This window comes from Halichoerus grypus, chromosome 6, assembly GCF_964656455.1.
Source record: "Halichoerus grypus chromosome 6, mHalGry1.hap1.1, whole genome shotgun sequence".
NCBI lineage: Eukaryota > Metazoa > Chordata > Mammalia > Carnivora > Phocidae > Halichoerus > Halichoerus grypus.
This window is the reverse complement of record NC_135717.1, coordinates 122,983,875-123,002,046: the sequence shown is the minus strand read 5'-3', so window position 1 is coordinate 123,002,046 and position 18,172 is coordinate 122,983,875. Positions and strand designations below refer to the sequence as shown.

At 50.0% G+C, this 18,172-nt stretch overlaps 1 long non-coding RNA gene across 2 annotated transcripts in view; it reads right to left on the bottom strand.

Moving 5' to 3' along the window:
• Window positions 1-17,962, bottom strand: part of LOC118526621 (uncharacterized) — a 49,263-nt gene extending 31,301 nt beyond the window's left edge. Inside the window, exons 1-2 of one of the 2 annotated variants that reach the window (XR_013449240.1) lie at window positions 17,702-17,962; window positions 5,132-5,357 (exon numbers count right to left, since the gene is read on the bottom strand). This is a non-coding gene — a long non-coding RNA (uncharacterized LOC118526621). The remainder of the gene's footprint in view (window positions 1-5,131; window positions 5,358-17,701) is intronic. The other variant, XR_004912698.2, reaches the window with a different exon arrangement.
• Window positions 17,963-18,172: the final 210 nt, after the last annotated feature.

The window sequence follows — 18,172 nt, the reverse complement described above, 5'->3', positions numbered from 1 at the left end:
GTATGGGGGCAGGGAGGGGAGACCCAGAGCAGGCCTCCAGGTCTAGATTTGTACCAGATGCTCCCAGATCCAGCAAGCAGACCCAGGAGGAATCCCTTAATATCACTCTCAGGAAATCCAGGGCTCAAGGTGTTTCCTAGGCCCCCAGGACAGGAAGCTCAGTCCAGTGCCAGGGACTCTGCCTCCTGCATCATTGCCAAGGAAAGAGACCCTACACGATGAGATCTGGATTACACATTAAGAGGCTTCGGGCCCAAAATGCAACGAGATATCCCAGATTGGGTCTTGGAGCAGAAAAAGGATATGAGTGAAAAAAACATGAAATCCAAGTAAAGTATGTTGTCTACTTAATAGTATTGCACCAATGTTAATTTCTTCGTTTTGACAAATGTACCATGGTGACATAGATATTAACTTCGGGGGAAGCTGGGTGAAGAGTATATGGGAACTCTTTTTACTACCTTTGCAACTTTTCTGTAAGCCTAAAATTATTCCAAATGAACTAAAACAAAACAAAACACACACACACACACACACACACACACACACACACACAAAGACTTTAAAACCTAAGCTCAAGATTTAAGAGGCAGGAAGAGAAAGAAAGCATGAGTTGCAATGGAAGGTAAAGGAGCAAGAAGGGAGGATACGTATTTCATTCTTAGGAATCTGAAGACCTTTACTATAGTCATTCATCCACTCAACAAATATTTATTGAGCATCTACTATTACCAAGCATTGTTTTCAGAGCCAGGAATACTGCAGTAAACAAAACAGCCAAATCCCCACTGGAGCTTATATTTTAGTGAGTTGAGAGCTTAATATTATCTAATTCCGCTCCCCTGTCCAGGCCCTAGCACTCAACTCCTGAGTGGAGAAAGTGAGGCCAGTTCCTGGTCACATCAGGGTGCAGAAAGGGCTTTGCTTGACCTGAGAGGTCAGCAGACCTGAGGTGGCTCCAGAGAGGGTGCTCAGTTGGGCTAACTCCTTCTCGGCATCTAACTAGTCACGGGCTTTCTAGTTCCTAAAATAAGGTAAATAGTAAGAAACCAACTTTGTCCCAGAGATACGTTGAAGCTCAGTAGGCATGAGAGTGTATTTCAAGTGCCTGTATTAATATGATTGTTGTAAATATTTACATTCAGGCCAAGAACTGGGTTAGGACCTCTCTTCTGTAGTTACTCCAAACCCTCCTCTCTCCGTGGTCAAAGAACCCTCAGAATTGGAGCAGAAACCCGATGCAAACTTTGCGTGCTCACCCCGTGCTGGGCGCCAGACCGGGCGGTCAGCGGGGACCACCAGCTCCACAATCAAGGCCAGGGTCAGGCCCACGCACCCACCCGGCGCTCGGGCAATCCTGCCACAAGCCGGCGGGAACTCGGAGCTGCACCCCGGCCTGCGACCCCTACCCCCCACGCCCCCCCAACCCCGCGGCAGCCGCGGCTCCTGGGGGCAGGGACTGGCGGCCGCGCGCCGCGCTCTGCACCGCGACCCGCGCCTGGGGGGCGGCGGGAAGCACCGAGGCCCGGGCCGCGCCCCTCTGGCCCCGGCCCAGCCGCCTTCGGAGGGAAAGTTGTTGCTCAACCCTGAGGAATGCGGAGCCAAAGCGGCGGCGGGAGGAAGCGGCGGGAGATTACGGCCAGAGCCGCCGGGGGACCGCGGCGGGGCGGCGCGCGGCGAACTTCGCCCAAAAGTAAACAGCGGCCCCGGCCGGGACTGCGGCGCCACCCGACGCCCCGGCGGGCCCGCAGCCTGGAGGTGACACCCACGCGGGCGGCCGCCGGGGCGGCGTGGGGCTGCGATGGCCGGGGCCAGGCGCCCGCCCCCGGGCCGTTGGGGGAACGCGGGGCAGAGGCAGGCCGCAGGACCAGGCAAGAACCGCCCACTGAGGACTCCAAGGCGGCCCGGGGTTTTGGGTTTTCTGTTCACGATCGGTCTCCCGCGCCCGAGAGTGCCTTGTGAACATAGTAGGCGCTCAAGAAACATTTTGGAGAGAGTGGCCCAACCCCCCACCCCCAGCCTCCGTTTCCTCCTGTGAACCAGGAAAGGTTGGATCCCCGAGGCCCCTGGCCACTCTGAAATTCTAGGATGCTGAGATTAAATCCCATGTGTACTGCTGTGGTTTTGCTTTTAGTTTTTCGGGGACATTTTTAGTGCTACCCTTTATGATGTGCCAGGAGTGAATTTGACACCAGATGGCTTTTTTTCTTCTTCTTTTTTTTTTTTAAATAAGAAAGAAGACAAAGGGAGGGAGAAAAATATTTTCCAACTGGCAGTGCTGACAGCATTTTGGAAGAGAATCCAGGGAGGCAAAGAGGAGCTGTTTCAGCTTGATTTTTTCCTCCTCCCGCACACTCTGCCACCCTGGACTCCACCATAGATGGGGTAGATCATACTGGAGCTTTTTATAGATGAGGCAAAGGGAACATCATCACAGGAAACTCCACCCCCAGTTGGTACTTGCTTTGTCCTCTCTGCCTCTCCCAGAGGACCAGCCCCGGAGCCACAGGGTTATTATGGACTGCAGCTATAGGCAGGGCTCTGGCGGAAGGCTGACTTTGGGGTTAATTAGAAGACCAGAGAGACACCTGGCAAATCAAAAGTTAGAGCTTCCTGCCTGGGGAGCATTAAGGAAAAATAGCCAACATGGCAGTGCCTTTTCTGGAATGCCTCTTCTCTTGGATCCCAACTCCCTCTCTTCACACGGGGAGGAGAGGAACTGGTCCTCGCGCAGAATGGCCTCTAGCTCCGTTCTTAATGTTGTGGCAAGAAGGGAAATTCCTAGAATGAGCCAGTTTGGCAGCATGTACAATGGCATCAACCCGGAATGCTGCAGTCAGACGGCTTGGGTTCGAATCTTGGCTGCACCAGTTACTAGTTGTTTGACAAGGACACGTGACCTTACCTCTCTGTGCCTTACTTAGTCTCTTCAACTGTGAAGTAGGATAAAGTCCCCACCTACTAGGATTGTTGCGTGGATTTAATGAGATAATACAAGAAAAATGCTAGTGGTCTGCCTCTTCAACAGACCAACATGGTAAGCAGTCAGCATTTTTCTTTCCTGTTCAGCTACAGGACCCCCCAAACTAGGACCTTGTGCTGGGTAGGCCCCTGAAGAGCCCACTGGGGCAATGTCACCTTTGGGCCAAGGAGTCCTAGTCCAGCTGACTGGTCCCTCCCTCCTCCTCCTTCACATCCCCAGAAGGTAGAGGAAGGTAGCATCGAATAAGCAGAAATCATGTGTCAGGCTCCACCTGGATGAATTACCCCTCAAGGGGTCGGGGGGGTGCTCAGTAAGAAATAGGCCACCCTTAGCCCTAGGGGAAGACGTGAGCAGTGGGCAGGAAAGGAGGGCTATTGGTGCTAGGTTGGGAGGTTGTGACCAATGCAGTGAGGGGCTTGTGATGGCCACCCATGGTCTATAACCCTATTGGGTGTCCTTGATTTTCTGCTGATAAATTGTTTTCTAATTGTTTCAGAGACAGTATTCTTGAATCCTTGACCAGCAAGCTCCGTGAGGCCAGGTCTTTCTGTTGTATCCATCCCACACGAACTCCCAGCAGAAGCCACACAAACACTCTGGAGGTGCTTATTGATCTGGTTGAGCTGTTTTTTATGGCCTGAATGCATCTCCACGAGATTCATATGTTGCCATCCTAAACCCCAGTGTGACAGTTTTAGGAGGTTGGGCCTTTGGGAGGTGATTACGTCATGAGCCCTCCTGAATGGGATTAGTGCTCTTATAAAAGAGACCCCATAGAGTTCTCTCACTCCTTCTGCCATGTGAGGGCGCAGCCGGAAGACGGCCATCTCTGAACCAGGAAGCAGGCCTTCACCAGACACTGAAGCTGCCAGCACCTTGATCTTGGACTTCCCAGCCTGCAGAACTGTGAGAAATACATTTCTCACCTAGTCTATGGCATTCTGTTACAGTAGGCCAAATTAAGACATGTTAAAACAGGGGAACAGGTCGGAACTCCAGACTGGATGGGCAAGGGAAGACAGCAAGTAGCTGGGCCCTCGGAGACCAGAGGGTCATCTGCTGGCCCCAAGCGTCTTTCCTTCAACCCACAGGCTCTCCCTTCAGATACGCCATTCAAACTTTTCCAGCCCCTAGAAAGTCAGTGACACTGAAGTTCCCAGCCTGTCCTGCCACAGGGTAGGTCTCCAGCTACTCTGTCACTCCCAGCCCACATGAGCCTCCAAGTCCAGCCTTACAGCCACCTCTTCCCTTTCTGGAATGGGCACTGAACTCTCAGCCAAGACACAGCCAACTGCTGCCCTGAAACATTCGGGAAATCTCTATGTCCTTATTCACATGGCTGGCTCATTCTCCCTTCGGGTCTCCTCTTCAGAGGAGACTTCCTTGACTACCCTCTATCAAAATTAACCACTCCCCTAAAATCACCTACATTATCTTATCCTGTTTATTTTGTCATTTGCATGCTCATGGTCCCCCCACCACACCTGGGCTGAAAGTTTCACGACAGCAGGGGATCTTGTCTTCTGCTCATCATTATGCTCATCCTCACCCCTGTCACGGTGCCCGGTACACAGCAAGTGTCTACTTAATGAGTGGTGACCTCCTCCCTGAGTTGTTCCTCTTCTCTCTAGCATCTTCCATCCATTCTCATCTATTAGGTAATTCTTGTGTCCCCAAAAGATGCATCGGCCTCCTTTGTTTGAAATCTTATTAATGTTACCCTTTTCGCCATCAGCTTCTTCTCCCCTCGGCACCCCATCAAATACCCAGGGAAGATACTTGGTATTTATGTGATAGTTAGGACCTTTTGGTTGAAAACCACAGAAGACCCCCTAAAAGTGACTTCAACAATGAGCAAGTATATCATTCTTCAGAGGCAGAGAGGGTTAATTCCATCTTCAGTAAAGTCAAGGCTCCCCTCAAACTTCCAGACAGCTTGTGGCTCTGTCAGGACTTCTGGGCTAGCGGGCTTCCCTCCGTCTCATTGGCCAGGGCCGCCCCACATGCCTGGGCCTAAGCCAGGTGCTGGAAGGAGGCAGAAGCACCCTGACAGTTGCCGAGACTTAACATTCCTCTCCTGTGGGCTGAGGGGGGTCTCCTTCCCTGGGGACAGGGCAGTGTACATTCAGGAACAAAACCAAGGCTTACCAGCAGAGAAAAGAAGATAGGGAGTGCTGTTGAATCCATGAGCTGCCTGCCACCGTTCCACTCAACTGTTTTCCTGCTTCAGTTAGCCAGAGTTGGTTCCTGTGGCCTGTGACCACAAGATTCTGGCTGATGCAGATCTGGGGGTTATGCAGTGACAAGTGACAGGAGCAGGGTTCGTGGCCAGGAAGGTGATGTCAGCGCATGTCCACGACACAGAATGGCCACACTGAAGAAGAGGTGAAATGGCCCTAAGACCCCGGGAAATGCCTGGTGGGTTCTGAAAGTGAGGTTGTGAGAACTCAGAGCCAGCAGCTATGTATTTCAGGTGACCGGACTACACTGGTGCCCCCAACGTGCTGTGACCTGGGGATGGCGCTCACAGGGATGTTCAGTTCATAGTAAAGTGGACTGAAGTCACCACCCTCCCTTCTTAAAATTCTCTCCTCCCCTGATGTCCAGGGGGCCATGCATCTAGAAGACTGGCCTCTCCCACCCATTGCCTTTCCTCCAGAAGACTTGAGCAAGTGCACCACCATTTCCCCAGCTCACCTCTCCCCCTCCTCAGATACATGCTTCTTCATGGTTCTGTTCTTGAGCAGCTCTCCCTCCTCTGGACCCAAGACTCCACCGTTCCTCAGACCTGCCCCATCCCCCAATCTGAGAGTCAGACCTTCCTGCTGGGACCTTAAACTCCTTTCCTTCCTCCTCTTGGAGGCCGGCTCCCACTGAGCCTGCTTGGAAGAACTTGGTTCAGTCCCTGGCACACAATCAACAGCTGACTGTGGTTCTCAATCTCATCTTATCTTCTTCTGCCTCATGGCGAATGGCCTGCCTCAAGGCCAGCCACTCTGCTGCCCCTTTCTCTAGTTCTAGAATGTCCCCCACCCCTCTCACGCTCTTCCTGTGAGCTGGGGCTTTACTCCCCATTGCTCACGACCTCCATCCTTGTTCCACTGATTCTCACTGTCTCACCTCAACTAGACCTCCCTGGGGCCCAGTAATCCTTGTCACCTCTGGGGGGTTTCCAATCAAGTTCCCAGAGCAGCTCTTCTAAGCTCCCGAAGCTCCCCTCCTCCCCCTGCTCACCTTTTTCCTACAGATAACCCACTCCCTCTTTGTCAGCAGGAGCAGGAGTGTGGGGCACAGACATCACTATTATGTACCTCAGGAATACAGCTCAGACTGCTGGTCACAAAATGGTGGAGGAAAACTCTTTCCATCTCCTTTTTCCCCTCAAAAATCAACCCCCCAAAATGATATGGAGAATAAAATATAGAAACCCAAACTCCATCTTTAACCAAACTAGCAGACATTTAAAATCTTGAACTACATCATATGAAAACAGAAAGTGGATGCAAAAGTGACAAACGACTAAGAAAGGCAGGCCCAAAACGTCCAGAGGCATATACCCATAAAAAGCAAGCTGATGGGGCACCTGGCTGGCTCAGTCAGTTAAGCGTCTGCCTTCAGCTTAGGTCATGATCTCAGGGTCCTGGGATGGAGCCCCATGGAGTGTTCTGTGTAGTACCCTGTCGGGCTCTCTGCTCAGTGGGGAGTCTGCTTCTCCCTCCCTCTCTGCCCCTCCCCACCCTAATGTACTCTCTCCTTCTCTCTCTCTCTCAAATAATAAATAATCTTAAAAAAAAAAAAAAAGAAGAAGAAGAAGCAAGCTGACTCTTCCCTCAGAACCCCAGAGAAGCTTGGGAATTGGAAGTTGCAAGTAAACTAGAAGACAGGGGTCTAAAAACTGGGGGCCTGTTCAAAGATCTATTTAAAGAGCAATTCGATAGTCAGGAAAGTCAGCTGTACCCAACACAATCAAATGACTTACTGTGTCCCCTTCCCCACTCATGCAGGAGACAGGAAGATGGATTCTGGAGATACTGAACTTTCCTGGGGGAGGCAGTGGAGAAGAAGGAGCGAGAACAAAAACGGGGTGAAAGTCAGCATTCTGAATTGGGTTACTCAGCCGGCTTACCACACACTGCTCCCCACTTCCCATGCTACACCCAGCTCTAGGACTCTGGGCAGGTGGCCTAATAACCTTCAAGCTGGAGACTAGACCAAAGGATCCAATTCTGGAAAAAACAGACTGTGCCACTGATCCTGACCACTGGGAATCCCCAGTGAAAGAGTCCAGCCAGCCACCTGACTGCCCCACCGTGAGCCCACGCTGAGAACTTCCAACTGCGTCCGCTGCCTCCTTCTCAAATATGAATGGACGACCAGGGAAGACCAGACCTCTATGGAAAGTCTACAATGTGATACATATCAAAACAACAGAAAATGTGAAATTGGAGGAATACAGAAACAATATAGAGAGAACATTTCAAATTAATATCCTCAGAGAGATGACACTGCGTGCACCCAGAGAACCAAGAACATGAAACCCTTCAAATGGAAAAGAAAAGAAAAAACAAGGAACATGAAAGCACTCTTGAAAATTAAAAAAAAAAAGAAGAAGAAGAAGAAGAAGAAGGGGCGCCTGGGTGGCTCAGTCGGTTGAGCGTCTACCTTCAGCTCAGGTCATGATCCCAGGGTCCTGGGATCCAGCCCCGCATCGCATCGGGCTCCCTGCTCAGCGGAAAGCCTGCTTCTCCTTCTGCCTCTGCCCCTCCCCCTGCTTGTGCTCTCACGCGCTCTCTCTGACAAATAAATAAATAAAATCTTAAAAAAAAAGAAGAAGAAAGAAAAGAGAGAGAAAAGAAAAGAAGAGAAAAGAAAAGAAAAAGGTTCATGACAACATAATTAGTAAATGGATTGGAATATAACATTGACAAAATCTCCCAGAAAATAGAAAAAAGAGATGGCCAATAAGAGAGAAATAATAAGAAAATTAAAGGATCAATCCAAGAGGTCCAGTATCCAAATAATAAGAGTTGCAGACGTTTCAAAGAAATAATAAAGATATTCCCAGAAGTAAAGACATAAATTGTTAAAACAGGTTCTTAAACCTTAGCATGCACAAAAATACCTGAGGGCTTGTTAAAACACAGATTATATATATAAATATATATTAATATATAATATTACTCAGCAATAGAAAAAGAAGGAAAAAAATTTTTTTAAAGATTTTATTTATTTACTCATGAGAGACAGAGGGACAGAGAGAGAGAGAGAGGCAGAGGAGAAGCAGACTCCCTGCGGAGCAAGGAGCCCAACGCAGAACTCGATCCCAGGCCCCTGAGATCATGACCTGAGCCAAAGGCAGATGCTTAACCGACTGAGCCACCCAGGCGTCCCAAAAAGAAGGAAATCTTGCCATCTGCGACAATATAAACGCACCTTGAGTGTGTTATGCTAAGTGAAATAAATCAGACAAAGAAAGACAAATACAGTCTGATCTCACTTATATGAAGAATCTAAAATATATTATTTTTAGATATTAAAATATTAAGCAAATATTAAACATAAAAATATTAAACAAACAAAAAACCAAGCTCATTGACAGAGAACAGACTGGTGTCTGCCAGAGGCTGGGGGTGGAAGTGAGCCAAGTGGGTAAAGGGAGTCAAGAGGTACAAACTTCCAGTTATAAAACAAGTAAGTCTCAGGCACGCAATATATAGTAGGGTGACTACAGTTAATAATATTGTTATCGCATATTTGAAAGTTGCTAAGAGAGTAGATCTTAAAAGTTCTCATCATAAGAAAATAATGTGCCACTCTGTATGGTGACAGATGTTAACTAGACTTAGTGTGGTGATCATTTCATAGTATGTACAAATATCAAATCATTATGTTGTACACCTGCAACAAATAGCATGTTATATGTCAATTATCTCTCCATAAAACAAACAACAAAACACAGGTTGCAGGGGCGCCTGGGTGGCTCAGTCGTTAAGCGTCTGCCTTCAGCTCAGGTCATGATCCCCAGGGTCCTAGGGGATCGAGCCCCACATCGGGCTCCCTGCTCAGCAGGGAGTCTGCTTCTCCCTCTCCCCTGCTTGTGCTTTCTCTCTCTTTCTGTCAAATAAATAAATAAAATCTTTTTTTTTTAAAGATTTTTTATTTATTTATTTGACAGAGAGAGACACAGCGAGAGAGGGAACACAAGCAGGGGGAGTGGGAGAGGGAGAAGCAGGCTTCTCGCTGAGCAGGGAGCCCGATGCGGGGCTCGATCCCAGGACCCTGGGATCATGACCTGAGCCGGAGGCAGACGCTTAACGACTGAGCCACCCAGGCGCCCCTAAATAGAATCTTTAAAAAAAAAAAAAAAAACCACAGGTTGCTGGGACCTAAGGAGAGTTTCTATTCATTAGACGTGGGCTGGGGCTCACAATGTGCATCAGTACCTATCATGTTCCCACAGGTGATGCTGAAGCGGCTATCTGGGGACTACACTTTGAAAACCACTGTTAGATTAAAGAGTCCTATCAAGTGCCATGAAAAATGACCCATGCCAATACATTATGATGTTTTAATACATCAGGAACAAAAGAGAAAATCCTAAAAGCGGGGGTGGGGGAGGGAGATGAATTCCAAGTCTCAGGAATCAAAATAGCATGAAACCTCTACTGCAAAATTTTCGAAGCTGCAAGACAAAGGAGCGATGTCTTCAAAATTCTGAAGGAAAATGATTTTCAACCTAAAATTCTATACCCAACCAAAACTATGAAGCAAAAGTGAGGGTGGGAATGAAACCATTTCGGGTATGTAAAAGTGTCTAAAACATCATACCTCCCAGGCACTTTCTCAAGAAGCTACTGGAGGATGTGTTTCATCCAAACAAGGAAGTAAACAGAGAAAGATACTGAGTCCTTGCAAGAGGAAAAGGGCAAAGGGAATTCTTAACTACTGGCAATGGGAAGTCCGAGGGTGACAGATATGCCACAGACCTCGACTGGAGAGCAATGCATCCAGAGAAGAACGGAAGGATGCAGCTCCCCAGGACAAATGTCTCCAAGGAAAAACAAAACAGAACCGGTAAGATTATATGACAGGTTTGGCCATATGCAAAACTGTACTGAGAAGGCATTTTACAGAGCTGTTGAAGGGTGTGGGAAGACAGAGCCAGAGATTCAAAGAAAACCAAGCAAAGAAAAAAATGAGGCAATTAACTCCAGGAAAAACAAGAAAGTTGTTCAAGAAAGGAAATGTAAACAGAGCATCCAACAAAAAGTTATATTAGAAGAGGAAATGTAACCAGAATACTTGCCTCAAAAGTAAACAATATTTTCAAAGTCAATAATGAAATCACTGAACATGGATTTAACCATAAATTATGATCTAAACATCAAGGGGGTGGGAGCAAGAATCAAAATCCTCATCTACCAAAACAAGAAGTCAACAAATGAGCTGGATGAATCCAGAATGGCAGTGCATAGATTATTTAGAAATAAGGAAGGAAATACCAGAAGAAACAACTAAAACAGTTGAAAGTGGTTGTCCTTAGGGAGTAGGATAAAGATTGGGAAAAAGGCCAGGGGACTTCTGTTTTTGTTACAGCCCCTCAGAACTATCTGATTTTTTAAGCCTTGTGTATGTAGTATCTTGATAAAAATAAATATTGATTTTACAGATCAACTATAAAAGGAGCTGTGACATTCTCCACTACAGCGCTCCTGCAGGACCCTAAGTGGAGTCCAAGGGGCACCTTCCCGGGTGGCATTATTCATCAGCTCAGCCCTCTTCCTCTCCCAAATGCGATCTCTCCATTTCCTCCTATTTTGTCAGCCAGCAACCGAGTGGCTGTGTGCCAACCCTACTTCACTGGCAGTTTCCAGAATGTGCCTCTGGGACTTTGCATGCACTGTGCCTTCTACCTGGAAGGCTATTCATTCTTTCCTTCTCTCCCTACAGCCCAACAGATTAAGGATGGTTTATACTTCAGGCCTCTAACACTTTGTCTTTAGCCAGCCTCCTCTCCCACCTAATTTGGGCTAAGTGTTCCTCTTTCCCACAGCCCCTCTGCCCCACGGATGCTCTCAGCACTGTGAATGCCCCTCCAGTGTTTGGCTTTCCCACAAAACTGTGAGCTCTATGAGGGCAGGAATCCTGTCTTACTCACCGTAGCCCCAGGACAGGTTGATGATTATGCAAGTGGTTGAATGAAATGGTTGAATACATGACTCACATTTAGTAAGGGCTCAATAAATATTTGAATGAGTGAATTAATGATTCACAAAAAAAATGCAGACCTCTCCCTCCATCCAAAATACGGCTCCCTTCTGCCATCTCCATTCCACCAGCTACTCTCCTTCCTACAAGGTCATACCTCTCCAGCAGGGTGGCTGTGGCCGGTACCTCACCTTCCAATCCACCCACTCACCCCTCAGCCCCAAAAAGAAGCCAAGGCCCCTTGGTGTGACCAGGGTCAGCTCCAGTAGGGCTTTCTAACTATCGGAGTTGGCACCAAAATGGAGTAAGCATTTTAGGGACCATCTGCCCAGCCCAGAGAGAAAGCAATCCCCTTAGTTTCCCTATCCCCAGACCCAAAGTACAGCTCTCAGAGGTCCGGAACCCAGGCTAACCACAGGGAACAGGGTTAGCTCTTGACTTGGCCTGCCTAACAAGGACAGACAGCGTCCTAAACTAAGGGATTGGCTCTACCCAGTCTTCCCCCCCTCCCTGTCCGCTTTGCAGGCCAAGAGCTAAGATTCTAGCCCTCTGAGCTGCCATGCCTTGGCGACTCCCTGCTAGTGTCTTCCGTAGGAAAGGTATGTGGCCTGGCCTGGGGTGCCACAAGAGCTGGAGGTGAGAAGCCTGAGTGCTCAGCATGAGCCAGACACACAGTAGGCGCTGGAAGGTAAAAACCCGCCGTGCATCACTCCCAGGCTTCCACAAGCCAAAGCAAATCTGGCCTACGCTAGGTCCGGGGAGAAGGGACCAGCATCCGCAACCCTGGAAAGCCTCGAGGTCGCCAGCCTGGGTCGGGGGCATCCTGCCGCCCCACCCCCACGCGCCACGTGACCTCAAAGGGCCGCCAGGGGTTTGGAATGTGGCGACCCAAGCTGTGCCCCTAGAGGGGCCGGCAGAGCGGCGGTGGAGGGAGGGGCCTCACCCGGGCCGGAATGACTGGAGGGCTGGGGGTGGGGCTCCGGAGGGGCCCCTTCTTTCCTTTCCCACGGCGCCAGCCGTTGGCTTTGGGGGGCGGAAGGGGGGGGGGAAGCGAGGGAAGGAGGAGGTTTGGCTTCGTCTAAGGAACCTGTAAATGCGGCCCAGAAACTCGATCTGCTCCAGTCGCTTCCCTATTTAGGAGAAGGGCTGGAGCCGGGCGATTAGTGGCTGCTGGGGGCGCAGGTCACGTGGCCACCTAGGACTAAGTGATGGGGAAGAGGGGCGAGGCTGTGCACGAAAGGAACCTGGATTGGGGGGGTGGGAGTCCCAGCACCCGCCCCAAATAGTACCATTTGTCTTTATCTTACACTCTCGCACACTGACCGTGGGATGGGAGGTCTAGGGTCTGCCCTGCTGCAGGTTCGTCTACCCAACGACCCCTTTGAATGCCTGGGCGAAGTGTGTCTGTTGGTTTCACCACGCCTCGACTGGCCTCAGTCTAGTTTCCAAAGCTCCGGGCAGATAGGACTCCCGAGTCCCAGGCTCCCGTGTCTGTGCTGTCGGTTAGGCTCCCAGGCTCCACTCTGGGTCCAGGCCTCCCACTTCCTGAGTGGTAGAGAAAGTGCCTATGATGCTGGCATCCTACCTCCCAACCTCCCTGGCTCAGTGCCCCAAGAGTACAGCAAGGAGGAAGATGCCTACTGGGACTGGCTTCAACAGAGCCTACTATGTGCCGGCTCAGGGAGAGGCATCAGGAGTACGGAGAAAAAAAGAGAGTAACTGCCCTCAAGTACCTACTCACTTATAGTGGGGGGGGGGGGCAGTCCAGAACAATCAAAATGAAAATAGGAGCACAGCGAAGCATCTCAGACAGACCTGGGAGGATTTGAGGAAGAAGTGGCAATTGAAATGTATTTGATAGGGGGAGGAGTCAGCCACAGAGAGGAAGCAAGGCATCCAGGCAGAAAGAACTGCATCTGCAAAAGTATGGAGGCGAAGGGTGTCAAAGAATCACAGGTGCTTGGTTCCTCTGGACAGAAGCATGGGTGGGTGTGTGGAAGGTGTAGGAGATGGGGTAGGTAAGCCAACAGGAGCCAGATCTTGGAGACCATCTGTGCCCAGCTAGGCATCTGAGCTCCATCCTGAAAGTTCCACATAGACAGGATGAGATCTGCATCTTCTAGGAGAGCTAGGATTTGAATTTGGGACCTAGAGAAGGAAAGAGGTTGGTTAGGAGCCTCTTGCCAGCCTCCCGAGGTAGCAGCCAGGAATGTAAAGGAGGACAAGGCCTGACTAATAATACTTGGGAGGGGAAGAGGCCCTGGTCTGCAGGACTGATTGGGGGTGGACGTGAGGAGGAAGAGTCTTGGGTGACCTCAGGTTTCTAGCTTGGGGAACTGGGCAGATGCAGAAGGAACAGGTCTGGAGGGAAGGTTGATGCTGGTGAGAGCGGTATTTCCTAAACACTCCCAGTGTTTCAGGCACTAACTCTTCACATACTATCTCATGTAATTCTCACAATAACCTATAAAGTAGGTACTAGTGTTATCCCCATTTTAATATGAGGAAGGTAGTCAAAAGGTTAAGTAACTAAGCGGTAGGGTTGGGATGATCAGCATGCCTGCACCTTGCAGAATGAATCTTCCCTAATCTGAGGCCCCAGTGAGGTGTCCCAGGCTACTCTACAGAGAAGCTATACCCACTCCCATCAGCTCTTCCCCAGCCCCCAGGATCTGGCACCCCCACCAACTGTTCACTCCCCTGTCCCCTCAACCCGACCCAACCCAACCCAACCCACTGCCCCTCAGGACCTTGCTCTGAGCAGCCAGGACAGGAGTGAGCAAGCCTTGTGACAGGAGGGCACAGGGCTCTGGAACGCTGGTGCTTAGACCCCACCTTCCCAGTTATAATACAAAACGGAACTGAGCCTCTGCAGGGACAATCAGAGAAACCAAGAAAATGGATGTGTTCCGTTTGTAATAAAAATAAACATTTTTTTTTAAATGGAACATTTCAGTGACATCAGAAGGTCATGAAAGGTGTCCCTTGGCCCAACCCTGTGTTTATTTTCTGTGGTGAAAGGGGCAGGGTTCTGGAGCAGCATGCACCTCCCTGGGAGGAAGCCCCTCCAGCTCTGTTTCCCTTTCCCAAAGCTTGGCTTAGGAACACCGGGTCCCACTCGAGCAGCTACAACAGACAGACAGGGACAGCCGCTCCTTTGAGCCCCACCCTCACGGCCCCAATGTTCTGGCACTCGGTGGTAGTGGGGGGGGAGGTGCTTCTGTTTTCCTACTGCCCCTCACCAACGCTCCAGGTGAGGTAAGGGTGAGGCAAAGGGATGAAGCAGGTAGGTGAGCTTTCTCTCAGGAGAGCTGTCAGGCCCAAAGAGCCCTGGCTTCAACTGTCACCCCAAACCTAATTAAACAGCCTACCCAAAGTCACACAGCTAGCACCTGGCCCCAGGCCTAGAGGCAGGAGGTTATTGAAGAGGCTTTTTTAGGCAGAAGTGGGAATGTCCACCTACCTCCCGCTTCCACCACCCGCGTAACCGAGAGCTTTCTCAGGTGGAGACCTATAATCTGGGAGCAGAGCAGGAAGAGGCCCATGGCCTATCTGTGTTTGCTCCGGTAAATCTGACACTGCCGTTTAATTTCTGGAGGCACAAAGATTCCCACCAGGCTTCTCGGGGACCTTCCCTCATCTGTCGCCCCCACCCTGGGATCTATTTGCGCCCTTGTGCCTCTCTCTAGTCTTGGAAGGGTTTCTGTCTATTTTCTTATACATAAACCTTGCTTTGACCTCAGAACAACGGGGACTTGAGTGCCATCTCCTGCATCTTTTAGGGACAGCTAGACCCTATACAGAGAAGGCCTCTACAACAGACAGGAGATATAGTTGTTCTAACTATAAGTCACTACCTGGTAGTGGATCATGAAATCAATTTGGGGGTCATGACCAGCACCTTGAAAACATGAAATACAACATAGAAAATAGAAATATCAGGGAACACCTGGGTGGCTCAGTTGGTTAAGTCTGACTCTTAGTTTTTCGGCTCAGGTCATGATCTCATGGGTTGTGGGATGGAGCCTGGAGATGGGCTCCATGCTCAGCGGGGAGTCTGCTTGAAGGGTCTCTCCTCTGCCCCCACTCCCCACCCCCCACCCACACACACATGCATGCCCTGCCTCTCTCTTTCTCTCCCTCGAATAAATAAATCTTAAAAAAAAAAAAAAAAAGCTTGTACTCAAAAAAGAAAATATCAGAGTGCATGTACATAGCAAGGGTAAATACTGTCCCACGAAACTTGTTTTAGTTATCTTACAATATAAAATGTGCTTCTTGCTGTGGGTCTCTGAAGTCCTGGACAAAAGAGCACTGGTTAAGACACAGAGTCAAGACTCATACAGCAAACACATAAGGCTGCCTGCCCTGTGGCAGGCAACACGCTAGGTACAAGAGACACACTAATAAATAATACATAATTCATTAGTCTCAATAATCTCAATCCATCTTCTGGTTGGGAAGCTGGTAAGCAAACTGTCAGTTGCAGGGCAAAATGTTAAGTGCTTTAAGAGAGTGTGTAGGAGGCTTTAAAGCCCTAATGTGAGACTGGGTATCTGGGAGGGCTTCCCAGAGGAGGTGATGCAATTAGCCTTCTTAGCAAGAAAAGATAGGGACTAGGTTCTAGTATATTTCCTCCATTCTATACATAGGAAAGGAACTATGGTAAAGGTTCAAGAGTTCTAGTCTTGAAAGTCTAAAGACAAATTCTAGTCCTGCTTCCTCCTCTTAATAAGCTTGTGAGAGACCTTAGGTAAGTCAATTAACCTTTCCAGACCGTTTCCTTGTTGACAAAATGGGCATAAAATTGCTCTGTCAGTCTCAAGGAGATGAGAGATTAAATGAGATAGAGAGTGTATGTGAAAGTATTTTGTAAACTATAAATGGGGGAGGGACAGTCTCCATGGATGAGGAAATAGAAGCCTAGAGAGATGGAGTGTCCTGCCCACCGCTACAGAGTTGGGGGTAGCAGGTGTCTCTCAATCCTCAATTCTCAGCTCCTGCCTGCACTCTTCCTCCTGCCGTCCCAACCCAACTACCTTGCAAAGGGGCAGGGGGCAGGGCCCAAAAAGGGCCCCCCACACCCTGACTACTGAAGATTTACCTTTAAGAATCCTATTGGTTTAGTGATCTTTTAATAATGAGGGGAGATAAATATGTAAGAACGCCTCCCTGGGGCGCCTGGGTGGCTCCCTTAGTGAAGTGTCCCATTAAGTGTTCCACTCTTGATCTTGGCTCAGGTCACGATCTCAGGGTCGTGAGACAGAGCCCCTGTGTCAGGCTCCAAACTCAGCACGGAGTCTGCTTGTCCCTCTCCTCTGCTCCTCACCCTGCTCGTGTGCTCTTTCTCTCTCGATCTCAAATAATCTTAAAAAAAAGAAAAAAGAACTCCTCCCTTTCCCCTTCCGTTAATGAATTAAGATGTACCCAAACTCAGTTTTTAAAGTTACATAAGCACCATTCAGATCTTCTGTAACAGCTTTCATTTTGGAAAAACAGCATTTCCATTAATATGGTGTTATATAAAAAGGTTTTGTGTATGTGTGTGTAGGAACAGAAGAACCAGGCACGCATGAGCACTATTAAGGCACACAGGCTGATACACATCACAACCTCACCTGTCCTCATGAAGGAGGGACCGTGGGGGGACAGTTATTTGATGGTACCTGGCGATTTAAGATGTGACCTACTTGTCCTACACCCCCCCCAGTGAGGCCTGGTGTAAGTTGGGCAATGCAAACTGCAGAGGGAAGGCCATCAGCTGCTCCCACTTGCTGGGGACCAGAGAAGTCCTGACCCTCTGGAAGACCCTTCCTTGGTAGGTGAGTTCCATTAAATCATTGACTATTAGGGTTGGAAGTAGCTCAGAAGTCACCTGGTGCAGTCACCCTACATCACTCCTGCTAGCCTTGAACAGCCCATGTCACCTGTGGACAGATGTAGCTCACTGGAAAGGGCCTGATATTGAGCTGAAACTTGCCTTTCTGGAGCTCTCACTTGTTGGGAGCAAATGTGTGTGTGGATATCCCTCACCTAAAGCCTTGAAAAGTCCAGGAGCCATACATAGCCAGGGCAGGGTGCCTGAGGCCTAAGAGCAAAGAGGGAGGGCAGCACTGAGTCAGCCGAGCAAAAGCTCTTCCCTAAGAGACCTCTATCCATCTAATCTGAAGCTGGGACGATAGGGGAAGGGGGCGGGGAGGAGGTAAGCCCTGAATGGGAATGAGTGAGTGGCTTTGAGCAAAGCCCTGCGACTCAGGTCTCATTTGAACTATAGGTCAGACAGTCCCGAGGTCAGTTCCAGTTCTGATACTCTGGGGTCCCAAGTCCGCCTCCCACCCACATCCCTTTCGAGATTCAATGGTTGTACTTTTATGTGAAACTGGGGGTCCACGATTCGAGGGCCAAGCAGGAAGTAAGAAAACTGCCCCGAACCCTCCCATCCTGGCCGGACCTGGGTTAAGATTCGCGGCTTGCCCTGGTTACCCGAAGGGCGGAACCATTCCACCTTACCCGAGAAGCGACGCACAGACGTGAACACACCAGCCCGAGTAGGGAAACGTGAGCTTTGGAGTGTCTTTTTAAGTAGTTGGGAAGGGGGTGTGGCCGAGGAGACTGGGAGGCCTCAGCCGGGCTAGGGGGGAGGGGCCCGGGGGCGTGGCCGTAGCGACTGGAATGTTGTTGGGTCCTCGCACCGCATAGTAAGGAGGGGCCACGCCTCTTTTCTCCGAGAGGGCCAATCGGAGCGCAGGAGCGGTTTCAAGTCTCCCCCGCCAGCCTGCCCGCCCGCCACCCCACCCCCCTCGGGGATTCGCTTTTTCCGTAACAAAATAGCAAAGCTCCGGATGTTCCGCAGCCCCGGCCGCTCACGGGTGGAGGGTCCTGGGGCCTAGGACCGTGCTCTGGAGAGGGAGGCGCTGGCGGGCCGTGGAGAGGCCGGGTCGGGGGCCGGGAGGCGCGCGGGGGTGGGCGCTGCAGCCGCGG